The sequence below is a fragment of the Anser brachyrhynchus genome (genome assembly GCF_964034855.1).
Source record: "Anser brachyrhynchus genome assembly, chromosome: 2".
Lineage (NCBI taxonomy): Eukaryota > Metazoa > Chordata > Aves > Anseriformes > Anatidae > Anser > Anser brachyrhynchus.
In genome coordinates this window covers 15,923,710-15,938,715 of record NC_137695.1, presented here as the reverse complement: position 1 = coordinate 15,938,715, position 15,006 = coordinate 15,923,710, and positions in this window count along the sequence as shown.

Sequence of the window (15,006 nt, the reverse complement as noted above, 5' to 3'; positions counted from 1 at the left end):
CTCCCCCCCTCCACATTTTAAAACAGGAGTCTCTAAAACAGGATTCTCTTTGGGGTTTATGTATACATTAAGTCTGATGTATTGGAAAGATTTATTTATTCTTTTTCCCACAGGGTGAGAAAGAGATTCTCTTTCCCCCTGTCTAAAAGGCTCATTTCTGTTTTTTGTTTGTATGTGATGGGAATACACCACCTGTTGCCTGTGTGTAAAACAGAAAGTATTGACGTTAGAGGCCACATCTAGCTGCACTTTAATGTCAGATTATTTTAATTAAAGCCTGAAGCTCCAGTAACAATAAGGACTTTAGATTACTTGGTTGCTCTTTGTCATCCTACATTATTCATTTCTGAATTGCACAGCCCCGGCTGGGTTGACCAATTCCAGGCCCAGATCGCTGCTATCGTGTGACTGTAGGTGTGAACATGCGGTGAACAACGAGCACAACACTGTGGTGCCTGGGTTCCCCGTATTTTGTGACACTACATGCAAACACACAGCTCAACAAGGACGATCAATTATTTTAGCTTTGTTTTCATTAAAGTTGTTTTGTTGTACTAATTGCGCACAGCAAACAAGGCCTCAGCTCGGGAGACCGTGCGCTCTCCTCACAGCCAAGAGTCAGATTGGCACTGGGCAGGCCAAGCCCCCTCCAGCCGGTGTGTGTGTGTCTGTGTCTGTGTCTGTGCGTGTGTATACCGAGAGGGGGTGCCCCTCTGGCTCCCACCTTCCTCCCCTGAGCCTTGCTCTGGCAGGCCTTCGCTGCATCCCGCATTTGATCCCCAGATCCAGTCCCCGGATCGAAGTTCCAGAGCTTGAACTTGAAGATGGTGATAGGATTTGCGCTTTTTCTATACAGTTTCCAGAAGGACAAGATATAATTCTTTCATCAAATGGCACAGATATGGAACTAAATTGTCATATTGGCTTCAGATCATCTAGGCCAATTTTGTCTTTACGGAGCATATTCTTCACTGATGAAGAAGAAAAAAGGCAAGGAAGAAGAGGAGCTGAAGTGGGAATTTACAGGAAGAGCGTAAGCTATGTCTTTGCTCCTCTGTGACTTCAGGGCTGTTTTTGTTAGTGGCAAGGGAACTTTTGCATGCCTAGACAGAAGGAGAAATGACCAGGGATACAGATATTCTTAAAGAACAAGATAGGTGTATGGACTAGAGTGTACTAACAACCGCGAATTTTGGTGCAGGAAGAACCAGGAGCTAGCCCACATCTTTTGCTACAATACTGGAATCTGCTGAGGTTAAGGTACATCCGGGTGCATTCTCAATAGTTATAGCTGTTGTATAGTTTGCAATGGAACACATCAAATTAGAGCTACTGAAGGAGTTACTGTCCTCAGTAGGACTGGACTGTGAAAGCCCCTATCCCGATGTATATTTTACTTTAACTGGACTAGAGGATTCAAAACATTATGACTGGTGTCTTCCCAAACCCTGCATTACCCACAGAGAAAAGCATATGCAGAAGGTGCTATTCAAATTAGTCTTAAAAAAAGACATCACTGCTTTCAACAAGCAACAAAAAATAACCAAGTAAAGCTAGAGGTAATGTTCTCATTAATACAAAATCCCTTTTATTCCTATGTCTGTCAAGTTTTCTGAAAACTCTTTTAGAGATGGATAGAACTGATCTGTAGCTAGATGGATTTGAGGTGGATGTTTGTTCTGTATATCTGTGAACTTCTTGCAGCCAAGAATGATTTGATTATTTGAAAGAAAAAAAGGAAAAATTAAGGAACCTCCTAAAATAAATTTTCTTGCTACAAAAGCTCTCTTCTGACTCCTCTGAATTAGAATCCTGATCTAAGAGTATGATGAAAAATGTTGCACTCCAAGTTGGAAATTGGAGAGGAAAATGTTCATGTAAATGTAAGAATTGTACTCAAACAGCTGATGTTAACCTTTTAAAGAAAAACTTTAAACCTGAGAAGCAACAGGTAGTTTCTACATTTCCCTTGGGGATAGTGTACTTTTCTGTATTTTGTTTCCATACAAACAGTTCAAAATTTTAAAGTCATGTTGTCAGTCATACAACCAGACAACATTGCATGGCATTACATGTTCCCCCCCAGATAGATCAAGCCCTGAATGCAAGACCAGACACGTAAATAATGCCAACGTGTAAAACTAACTTGTAAATACATTGCTTTTTGGCAGGCTTTTTGGCACTTTGTGGGGCTTAACTGTACTTCAGTGAGAAGAATGTCTTCTGGTGTGAACTGAAATTATACCTCTCTGCCACAATGTCTTTTTTTTTGGGGGGGGGGGGGGGGGGTGTTAATTCCTTGTGGACACCTGAAGGAATTGCAAAATAATAAAATTTAGGTGAAGGAAAAGTTCCTTCTCTTAATTGTTGTTGTTGTTTTTGTTTTCTTTGCCATACAGTCTTAAAATGAAGGTCCCATTTTCTGGCCTTTGGCAGATTGTAAGCATGCCGGAACACTTCACATTATGTAGATCACATTTGTCTGAAATGATAATATCGTACCTATAGTCTGCTGCAGGCTGAAAAGTAGCCTATGCCTCAGGTACTGTTTTATGCCTTTGCTTTTGTTACTACATCCTTGTACGTCTTCAAAAGGGAAATGAAATTATCCTATTCAGAAGAAACACCATCCAGAAGAAACTTCAGGCGTTAGGGCCTGAATTCTCACTGAAATCAAAGGCAGGTATAGAATCGTAGAGTAGTCTGAGTTGGAATGGTCCCATAAGGATCATTGAGTCCAACTCCTGGCACCACACAGGTCTACCCAAAAATTCAGACCATGTGACTAAGTGCACAGTCCAAATGCCTCTTAAACTCCGACAGGCTTGGTGCTGTGACTACTTCCCTGGGGAGCCTGTTCCAGCGTGCGACCACCCTCTCAGTGAAGAACCTCTTCCTGATGTCTAGCCTAAACCTCCCCTGCCTCAGCTTGACACCGTTCCCGCGGGTCCTGTCACTGGTGACTAAAGAGAACAGATCGGCGCCTGCCCCTCCACTCCCCCTCGTGAGGAAGCTGTAGGCCACAATGAGGTCTCCCCTCAGCCTCCTCTATTCCAGGCTGAACAGGCCAAGTGATCTCAGCTGCTCCTCATAGGTCCTCCCCTCTAGGCCCTTCACCATCTTTGTAGCCCAGTATCTTACTGACTTGAAGAAAGAGGCTTTAATCTATCCTGGTTTGTTTACTAACAAAGGAGCATGAAAGAGACGCGTGTCCTTGTCTCTGAAGAGGAGGTGAAGGAACAGCTAGTGCAAGGAACACAAAAATCAGTTGTGCCAGACTAATATGTGGTTGTATCTGAGCTTGGAGACTGCAACCCTATTCAAACTTCCAGATTTAGAGGAACACTTTGGCTGCAGCCTAAAAGCCATGTGTACATAAGCTCCCCCAAGCCAGCCAATCTTCTTCCCATGACCTGCCAGGAAACAACAATCACAGAATCACAGAATCATCTAGGTTGGAAGAGACCTCCAAGATCACCCAGTCCAACCTCTGACCTAACACTAACAAGTCCTCCACCAAACCATATCACTAAGCTCTACATCTAAGCGTCTTCTAAAGACCTCCAGGGATGGTGACTCCACCACTTCCCTGGGCAGCCTATTCCAATGCCTAACAACCCTTTCCGTAAAGAAGTTCTTCCTAATATCCAACCTAAACCTCCCCTGGCGCAACTTTAGCCCATCCCCCCTCGTCCTGTCACCAGGCATGTGGGAGAACAGACCAATCCCCACCTTGCTACAGCCTCCTTTAAGGTAACTGTAGAGAGCAATAAGGTCACCCCTGAGCCTCCTCTTCTCCAGGCTGAACAATCCCACCTCCCTCAGCTGCTCCTCATAAGACTTGTTCTCCAGACCCCACACCAGCTTCATTGCCCTTCTCTGGACTCGCTCGAGCACCTCCATGTCCTTCTTGTAGCGAGGGGCCCAAAACTCAACAGTACTCAAGGTGCGGCCTCACCAGAGCCGAGTACAGGGGCACAATCACTTCCCTAGCCCTGCTGGCCCCACTGTTTCTTATTCAAGCCAGGATGCTGTTGGCCTTCTTGGCCACCTGAGCACACTGCTGGCTCATATTCAGCCGACTATCAACCAATACTCCCAGGTCCTTCTCTGCCAGGCAGCTTTCCAGCCACTCATCTCCCAGCCTGTAGCTCTGCTTGGGGTTGTTGCGCCCCAGATGCAGGACCCGGCACTTGGCCGTGTTGAACTTCATACAGTTGACCTCAGCCCATCGCTCCAGCCTATCCAGATCCTCCTGCAGAGCCTTCCTACCCTCGAGCAGATCGACACACGCACCTAACTTGGTGTCATCTGCAAACTTACTGAGGGTGCACTCAATCCCCTCATCCAGATCATCAATAAAGATATTAAAGAGAACTGGCCCCAGTACTGAGCCCTGGGGGACACCACTAGTGACCAGCCTCCAACGGGATTTAACTCCATTCACCACAACTCTTTGGGCACAGCTACCCAGCCAGTTTCTAACCCAACGAAGCGTATGCCAGTCCAAGCCAAGAGCAGCCAGTTTCTTGAGGAGAATGCTGTGGGAAACGGTGTCAGAAGCCTTACTGAAGTCAAGGTAGACCACATCCACAGCCTTTCCCTCATCCACCAAGCGCGTCACTTGGTCATAGAAGGAGATCAGGTTCGTCAAGCAGCACCTGCCTTTCATAAACCCATGCTGACTGGGCCTGATCGCCTGGTTGCCCTGCAAGTGCCGCATGATGACACTCAAGATAATCTGCTCCATGAGCTTCCCTGGCACTGAGGTCAAACTAACAGGCCTGTAGTTTCCTGGGTCAAGCTTCTGGCCCTTCTTGTAGATGGGCGTCACATTTGCTAGCCGCCAGTCGACTGGGACCTCCCCTGATAGCCAGGACTGCTGATGAGTGATGGAAGGCGGCTTGGCCAGCTTTTCCGCCAGTTCTCAGTGTAGGCATGTAACCAAATTAAAGCCCAAACCTTCAGCCCAGTCCTTGACCTGAATAGTGAGTGAGGATCCGGATCCTGGCATTTATATGTGATAGTTTATATGCAGCCGAAGTAAATAGTGTAGTCAGAGGTCACGGGGCTAGATTTTGAAAAGTCCTACATAAAGAAGAGATCTCAGAAAAGCAAATTTAAATAACATTTATGTGAAGAAAAGTAATTGTGATTGCTATATTCTTTATCTGTCGTGACTAGACAGATGATAATCTATGATAGCAATTTTGCCTTTAAGGTCATTTTCTTTTTTTCTTTTATTTCTTTTATGTCTTTTATTTCTTTTATCTATCTATCTATCTATTTATTTTAAGAGGCTCTGTACTAATTTTCCTCACAGAACGACTAACAGAAATATGATCCTTGTGCACCTTTTGTAGTTAATTCATTAGGTCAACTCTAACCACTAGGCCCCTTGTCAGGTTATTTCTCTTAGTGATAAGGAGCAACTGACCTTAAAAGACTGAAGCCAGGTAGATGAGCCTATTCCACAAGGTCTCTTGGCTCCACCCTTGTTAAGCGAAATCTGCCAGGTGTGGATCATTTGACCTTTGCTGTATAGGAAGCATGAGAGCTTGTGGGGAATTGGCTCCCTGGGGGAGTTTGAGGCTTAGGTTGCTTAGGGTGCTTTCCTACTTTCCTACCATGGTGAAATGGACTCAGTGTTCCCTAGTAGGCTGCTTTTTCTTCATGTTTTCTACCATCTCTGTGAAATAGTTTTAGTGACTCTATAAGCTAGCTACATTGGTGGTGCCTTCTCAGTACAGTAAAACCCTGGTGGGTATGACTTCACTGTGAACTAGTTTGGAAGTGACTCAAGCTCAGAAGCTGGCAGGTAAGTGTTCCTGGGTTCTACAGTTGTTTAATGTTGAGGAGTTTGAGTACTTCCTTCACCTTGTTTGTTTTCAGTGAAATTACAATTACTTGCATGGATTCTTAACTCCCTTTCCAGCCCTTAAAAATATAATAATAATAATAAAAAACAAACAAACAAAAAAACCTCAGAAGCTCAAGTGCTTACAGGTAAGCCTGACTTTGAAGAATGTTCTTAAGTATTTGTTAAGATTGAACAACAGACTGTGTGAAAAAGGTGCCTTAATGTGAACTCAAATTATGCCTTGTGGTAAGTAGAAACAGATTTGGATAGATACTGGTGGCATTATCGTTACTTTCACTAAGTGGAAATTGTGAGAATGTGCCGTTCATAAAAGAAATGCTGTTTTCCCAATATGCAAGTCAATAGCCTTTAGATTACCAGAAGTTATACCTTCAAGGCGATAACTTTAAAGAAAGAAAGTATTGTTGGATGTTTCCCCTTGACCCCTCTGTAGATTGGCTCCCTGAAGAAAAAGCGTGAAAGGTGTAATTGTTAATAGTTTCTGAGGTAGGGTCAGGGGAAGGTGTTTTTTCCCACTTGTTCACTCTCCCTTTCTTCTCCTCCAGGAGTGTTATGGTAGCTTTCCAAAACTTCGACTATCCTTGGGATGTTCAGACCAGCATGTTCTTATCGTTATGTCTCCTGAATAGACTTCAGGATTTGTCAAAGGTTAAACAAATACTTAAGAGTGTCATCCAGAGATCTGTCCTGAGGCAGGATAGTTAGGAGAGAGAGAGTGGGAGGATACAGGCAGGCATCTAGAGCAGGGGGCACCTCCACTGGAAAGGCCACGAGGAACCCACAGTGGGTGAATTGGCTAAACAACCCTGGCAGGATGAAGAAAGTCTCTCCTCTTCCCTACAGGCCTGCGTCTCGGCTGTGGATAAACTTTAGGAAGAGGTCCGCTGACTGAGAGAATCTACCTCCCTCCCCACCTGTACAAACGAGTGTCTGAGGCATCAGGGGTAAGCGTCCTTCTGTGCAAGCAACATGACAGAGTGGGTACACAGCCCATGCCACCCTGTGGTTGTAACAACGTGACCATGCAGAGGACATGAGAAAAAAGGATGGAAAATCTACGTTGACACTACAGGCACAGGTATGTGATCTGGTCCCCGCTTTAAAGGGCTGTTGAACCGTGTTGTGCTGTTGCTGGCTCACCCAAGTGTACCTTCAGACCTTTGAGAGCTTTCTCAGTGCTAATAATTGTCTATTATGCTGCTAATATCATTGTTAGACTCCCTCCCTTAGTGGAGGCTTTGGGGCTCCTGGCGCTGTAGGTGCATCAGGGAGGCTGTTTTGTTGGCATATGATCCCTGCCAACAAATTCCAAAATCAGGTGTTGTGGGATGTTCTGACCAGGAGATACAGAGAGGAAATTACCTGACGGAAAGCTTGGTAGCTGCTCCTGCAGTAGTCATATCACCTGTGCTCTGTCCTGTGTTTTATGAAAAGTGATCTGCTCCTCTGGGCTTTACCGTATGGAGTCAGATATCACCTGAGAAGCCAAAGAAACAAGAAACTTTCCCAATGCTGGTACTACTGTGTGAGGGAACAGGAGCCTCCCTGGGGCCTGATGTGCTCCTTGAAGTGTGTATGCTAGCGCAGTTAAAAGGCATGTTGTTAATCACATGGGGAATATGTCAGAATACATGTTGCGTCTCCTGTGTGGAACTTGTTCTGTGAAAACCAGAAAACAGGCTTTCTGTCCTGCCTGCACTTAGAAATAACAAAAGAGGCTTTGCAAATGAGGGGACTGGCAACATTGTTTTTACTGAGTTGTGGTTGAAGCACTAATATCTATTAAAACAATTGAAGTGGATTAATTCTTATACTGGTGTGGTTGTCACAATTAAAAATACAACATTTGGATTAGATTTAAAAAACTTTCAGTAGGCTGTACAAAGTTAGATATTGATTTACTTAATTCAACTACTGTCTTGATTTACTTAAAGCTTAGATTACTTTTTACTTGGATGTCTTTTTAAAGGTGGGAAAGAGTTTCCATCTGCTGAGAAACAGTAATATAAAATTGAATTCTTAGAATACTTCTTCTAGTAAGTATTTGTTTCTCTTAGTTTTGCTTGTATCCTAATGTCAAGGTGTCGTTAACTTTCCATTACTTTAAAGGTCATGAATGCTTGTAACTACAGGGAGCTTTTCCACAAATGCAGAAATGGTGAATGCAATAGTGGCAATTATATTCACACTAAAGACTTTCTTTCATGATGTTATAAAATGGATTATAAATAAGCCCTTCTTTCCTATCATATTCCTCTAGTTTCTGTAAGCTAAATTGTGACTTTAGCTTAAAAATCTATATGTATGTATGTAAAACACGGACAAAATTGAAGTATAAAACAAAATCTGATGTACTTAAGAAGGAAAAGAATATATAGAGAAAACATTAATGCCCTTTCATTTGCATGCTGAACACAAGAGCCAAAAGTCCAAAGGTGTTTTCTGCTGTGTTTTTTATGGTGCTCAGAGTCAGCTTGAAGTCAGGGTTATCCAACCAAATCAGAAAAGCCTGAGAGCTCTTTCATTTTTACTACTTCTGGAAATGTGATCATCTTGCAACATTTTGTCTCTGATTACTCTGGAACTGTGCAATGGCTTTTAATTTTTGACTTGGCTATGAGGATTTTTGTAGGTAACCTGAAATGTACCAAGCACTTTAAAAAATATATATATTTTTATGTAGTGCTATGGAACACATTTGCTTTTAAATGTGCCAAACATTACTTTGAACCTAAGTGAAAGTATGTAATATTCTGTGCTTTGTTCTGAAAAAACACTTTTTTTATACAATTGCTGCAGATAAATGGTTACTACAAAAAGCAATAATACATCCTCTTAAAAGTAAACAGTACAATTTCTTGCTTACCTGTTTTCTTTATATTTTTGTTTTTTAAAAACAATACAATAATGCCATATTCTTCCCAGCGATTTGATTTCCTTGATAGCGATCAGGGAGCTGGATTTAACTTTTCAGCAGTATGACTAGGCAGCAGTGGGAAAGATCAAAACAAAACATCAGTTTGATTTGTGTACACAGTGACCTACCTCTTAATTAGATTTTCCCCATTTAATCTCCCCCATTTAATTAGTTGTTTATATCGGGTATAAGTAGAGGATGGGATTGCATGTGCTGGGGGACAGTTGAGTTGTTGAACACAGTGGTTTTGGTACAATTTTAGGTTTAAGTTTGCAAGGAGGTGGAGAGAATTCATGTTCTGTGTACCAGTTTTGTAAAACCTCAGCTGTCTGCTATTAGCTGTTGCTGAAGGCATAGCAGAGGATGTCTTGGTGTGACTGGACATAGTGATCACAGTATAGCATGTGATTACGTATTGCCATTTTGACCAGCTCATACAACTCTTCTATGTAGATCTCACTCTTTAGGTTGGTTCTAACCTCTTCAGTTTGAATTCTAACCTAAATTCCTATCCCATTTTCTTGATATTTACTTTTATTGGCCGCGTATTTACACACAAATTGTATACAAGAAGCACTATTAATGGTAAAGCAACCCTGGGAAGCTATAGGCTATTATTCTAGGGAGAAACTGTGCAGCAGGGGTAATGTTATTTTGTGTCTTAGCCAGCCAGGAAAAGGTTTGGAAAACACAGTAACTTATTTTGCCTGTCTTCCTTATACCAGGAGTGACCTGGAAGGGAAAGGGAAATACCAGCTTCTTCTGCATTGTTTAGGGAGGGAGGCTTGAAACAAGAGGAAGATGTGCTCAGAGTTACTAAGAAAATGAGCTTGAACGAATTTGGGTTTGTTCATTTGCAGGCAATACACCCACTTACATGAAACCCATTTGCAGTGTCTAAGCACTACTTTTATATTGGTCTGATATTAACTGGTCCTGCTAGTCCAGCCTAATGCTGTTACTGCTTGTTGTTACCAGAAATGGGCAGTATCACATGGACACGTGTGAGGAATGAGAGAGTTTCCATAATTAGCTCTCTCTCCCAGCCTTAACAATGCCTGTGGAAATGGATGTTTCATAGCTTTCTACAGCCTTCAGCCTGTCTGAAAAGATGTACCTCCTCAGACGGGGTTGAATGAAAGCAAAATAAAACCTGATAGGTTTGGCCGTGAACAAGTGAAATTGCAGTTTTTGTCACTCTGACGGTATTGATTAAACATAGTTTTGTATTAACAGCTGACGAGGGTTTTACACTGCGGTAAGCATTTAGCCAGTCCCAGACTTACCCTCATACACCCATGGCACACCTTGATGATGACAGGAAACAGCTGCCATTCCTGCAGGAAATGTGATTGCGATCATGGCTTTCCTTCCTTGGGTGTCCTTCCTTTTCTACACGTTATTCATTAATTGCTGTGTGTTTACTTTGGTTTTAAACATCTGCTTTGCACAGCTCCTGATAGCACAAAATGAAAATGTTCCAATCTGTATGAGTCTGCTTTACCACAGCACTTTTGGCTTCTGGTACTCTAATAGAAGCTGCTTATGCATTAAAAATATTAAGAAAATGATTGTCCTGACTGTGTCCTTAAGCTTTCCTCAGATCTTCCTGTCTTCTCACAAATCAATATTAAGTTTTAATTTCCTTGTAATCATGTTTACAGAAGCATGTAATTCTGTCTCCCTAAACATAACAAACAATAACAGGAGTCAATTTTGTACGCTTATACTAGCACGCTTTGTCTTTAGCTTGCTCTCTGGCTTCATGTCTTCACCACAGACTGGAACAGGTCTGTTGCTCATGGCATTTGACAGGTGCTAATTGACTTCTGTCAATACTTGGCTAATTTAAAACTAGCTCAGATATTTCTTTAACTTGGTAAGTAGCTATAGTCTACCTAATACGAGGTTTGATTTTATATATTATTTGAAGTAAGATGTAGGTTCGTGTCACCTGGATGCTTGCTGAAAAACATTATGTCAAAGAGAACTGGGAGCTGATGGAAGAATTCAGGTAGGACAGTATTGAAGCAAGGGCACATTAACAAATTGAAAGGGTTTTTATAAGGGTTTCCTAACCTTATATAAATACTGGAGGGAGGCCACTTATCTTTGTCCAAACAGGGAAAGAGAGAGGATGTTAAGTAGAGCTCAGGCATTGGTGAGGAAAGAGAGAGGAAATAAGATCCTCAATCCTCCCTCTGCTTTTTTTTAATTTTGTGAGTGAAAACTGTAAAAGTATCCTGAGATTATGTACCTGAGTATCCAGAAAGTTATTTTTGGAAAGTAAAGATACTTTTTTTTTTTGGAAAGAAAAATAGATCTTTTCCAGAAGATTACTCAAAGATGATAAAACCTTGAAATGACATAATCTGAGAGAAGGACAGAGGGAGGATATTACAAGAAGAGCAATTAATGATGCTGAGCTTGATTTATTAGTCATCAGCATAGAAATGATAACTGAAGATGTGTCAGCTGATGAAATTGCTTAGAGAGAACCTAACGTGAGATGAGAAAAAGGCAATGGATGCTGTCCTGGGGAATACCGAGAGTGGGAAAACAGCAAAAAGGCACATCAAGACTAAAAGAACAGTCTTGAAATGGACTGTAACAAGAAAAGCAATCTTCAAGCCTAGTGGGTGTGAAGTGCTGGGAAGGCAAGGTGGGTCAATGGCATCCAAAATAGGAAGAAGACAGAGAGAGAAAAGATGGGAGAAGACCTCATGCATTCCCCATCTATACATCTGACCATGATTCCCTCTTGTTATTGTAACATGTAAGATGGGAAGATACGATCCAGAGATCGGAATACGAATCACAAGTGCATTGTGATACAAATAAAAAGATAATCTTTGTTTTGCAGGGCTTAAATATATAACATATAGAAGGGCAGGGCTGACAAAGATAATATAAGGCACAAAAGCAATGGTGCTTCTGCAATTTTTCACGTTATTTAAGTATGAGGAGATAACTTTCAAGGCAAAGATTTTTTAAACATTACACTACAGGCTGATAACTTACTATATTATGGATGTCATTTCCAATATAAAGTTTTATGTTTAAGGTCAATCTGATAGGATTCAATTTTTAAACAAAGTACATAAAGGTAGTTTTCTAATTAACCACCTATATTTTACAGTTATTGCAGAGGATAGACTAAATGAGCTACCAAAACAGAAGAGTTCTTGTGATTTTTGGTATCAAATCTGAAAGGAAACATTGCCTTCAGGAAACTGTCTCCGGCAGCTAGCCGAACAGGCAGCATGCGTGGAAAGCACGCAGCTGAAGTCTGATACCGTATTGCTTACGGACACACAAAATTGTTAGTGAACACACTGGAGTTATTGAGGCAGTCTTATCTTCATGGAGTAACAGTACGGGATTTTTATGAACATGGAAATGATTTTAGAAAAATGTTAATGTTTAGAATTCTTTTGTTTGAGACTGATGTGAAAACGGTTAGAAGGCATTGTCTATTTTCGCATGTCAAATTAATCATTGACAAAAGGAATGAGCAGTTCTGGCACTGGAGAGTGATAGGTTGCCTAAGTGCTACTTTGGTATTTTTTTTAAAGAAAATACATTTTTAATGGCTGATAACTTAGGAGCATAGTACTTGAATATACATAAAAATATCCTCCTGATCCTTGTCTCAAGTACTAGATTGTCACTATAATTGGAAAATGTTTGCAAATGTATTATATAATAAGGTACATGTTTCAGCAGACTTAAATTATTTAACTATTTATTTATTTTTCCCTTTAAGCTGCACAGAGACAGGGTTTTACATACCTGCATGGTCTCTTTTGTGAAACTGTCCATAAAGTTTATAGAATAGTTTCGTTCTTCTGTGTACATATTTTTGAAACAACTTGAAGTAAATGTTGTACCTGATATTTAGTGTATTGTTTTTACTATGGGAATGCAAAGGCAAGTTTAATCAGCCTCTGAACTGTATTATACCTGTCCACACCCAGGGGAGGCTTGGTGCTCTGGATCCTCAATGAAGATAACACAAAAGTGCCAGTGCAATTCAGTAAGTGATCCACAATTTTATTTTTCATAATTCTTATTTAATTTCTTATTTGTTGACTATGGATAATGCTTCAAGCGGGAACACAGAACCATCATATTTTAGTTTTGGGGACTAAATTGGTTGGTATGTGGTTTGTTTTGCTAAAACACCAATTCTCATAGAAATGTAGATGGATATGCTTCCAAGTCTTAGGTGGTTTTGAATATCGCATATATTATAAATATTATTTCAGGAGGAATTCTTTCAGAAAGAAAATTCAGGAGGTAACAAAGAGGATAGATTTGCATACTAACCTGGAATCAAACTGGAAAGGTCTGTATTTTTTATACTCTGCCATTTTGAAATCAAGCATTGCTGTAGATGGTTTGATGTTTTCCAGTCTTCCAATAATAATATCCAATCAGTTATCACCCTTAGACTTTCTGATACACCTATTGTATCAGCATTCTTATTTCAGAAAGCAGAAATACTTAGACTATTACTGCTTTTGTAGAACAGATATATTTGATCTGTTTTCCTGTGCCTTTTTATTTTTATGGGGCTTTGAAGTAGGCCTTGATCCTGATTCCGTACTCTTCCACAAGTGTATTACTGATTATTCTTAGAGCCTGTGCTTTGGTTAGGAAATACTTCTAGAGTAAAATGTCTGACACTTTAGATATGCATTTATTTTTCACCTGTCTTCACCCTGTACTAACATAAAAATTAAATTAGATGAGAATAAAGCAATAGTTTGTTCATTTTCAGTATTTGTTTTACATCACTTAAGTACTCGATCTAATGGAATGCAGTGGTTTTATTAAACTATATGGACTGTTTTGTATTGCCATGATAGTATTGTTGAAAAAATGCAAGCATTTTTTCCATGTTCAGCATTTCAGTTTTCATTTTACAGAGACACTCTTTAATACCAATCACACCTTGCATAAGTGCCATGTACTGGCTCCATCCTTGTCTTTGGTATACGGCCTCACAGTTAGCAGAGGAAAGGAAAAAACAGGTCATGATGAGTAGGTGTATTAGAGGCAAATCCACAGTACCTAATATATGAAGAACACTCTACACTTACATCTACAGCGTTAACTCATTCTTCACACTGAGGTAGTTTTAGCTGATAATGAATATCTTGATAAGAAATACAACTTGAAAATTTCAAATAGCAAGAAAACTGACATGTAAAAGACTATTGAATATAGTTTGCAGACTGATAATGGAAGTCTTATTCTTTAAATCATTTAACAGTGACATTAAATATAAAGTGTGCGTTAATGTTTGCTTTGACAATCCTAATATATGTAAAATGAGATATGAAAACGAGTTTAAAATTTCACATAGCAGAGAATCAACAATGCAGTACTCTTAGATCTTTTCTGGATCAAAATACTTGGTTTATGTACTGTGTAACACAGTATTGAAGTATGTCAAGACAGATCATACAACCATCCGATGAAGAATGAACATACACTGTATCTGATAACTTTCCATTGACAATATTTTACTCATTTTGTTTTAGAAGATATTTCTTAGATTGATATGTATCATTCTCTTCAGTTCATCATTAATCTTAAAAAAAGTCCTGCCTTCAAAAATTAGTATTTAACCCCAACATTCTTAAGTTATTTGATATGATGCCGTAGAGGTTGTTTTTTCCTAGCTGTAATTTATCCATTTTAATGAGAAATATATTAACCCCATGTGATTATCATTAATAGGCATTCACTTGAATTACTTTGCAGCACTATGTCATGATACTTGTATTCACAGTTGCTTATAAGTATTTTCTTTCTGCCAAATACTTTTGATTTCTTTTTCAAGAAAAAGAATTGCTTAGAAAACAGCCTGTAAACAGTACAGCTTTGTAGCTAGAGTATTCTTTATCACCTCTTCTCCTTGATCAAAACCAAAGCCTCAGTAAATAGTTTTACTTCAGAAAAAGGTGTTGTTTTGATATATTTAAGTCACATTTATAGTAAACAAAGATAATGAGATCTTCTGGACAAGACTTGATCATGTAATCCTTTTGGACAGAGAGGGAAGAGAGTGTTACTTGACTAAGAATAATATGTAAACACCAGTTGATTGAGTTAGGCTGTCACACATTGACATTTCCATTCAGGGAAAATTGATAAAAAAAAAAATAGAGAAATACCAACTTTTTGACTATAGATAATT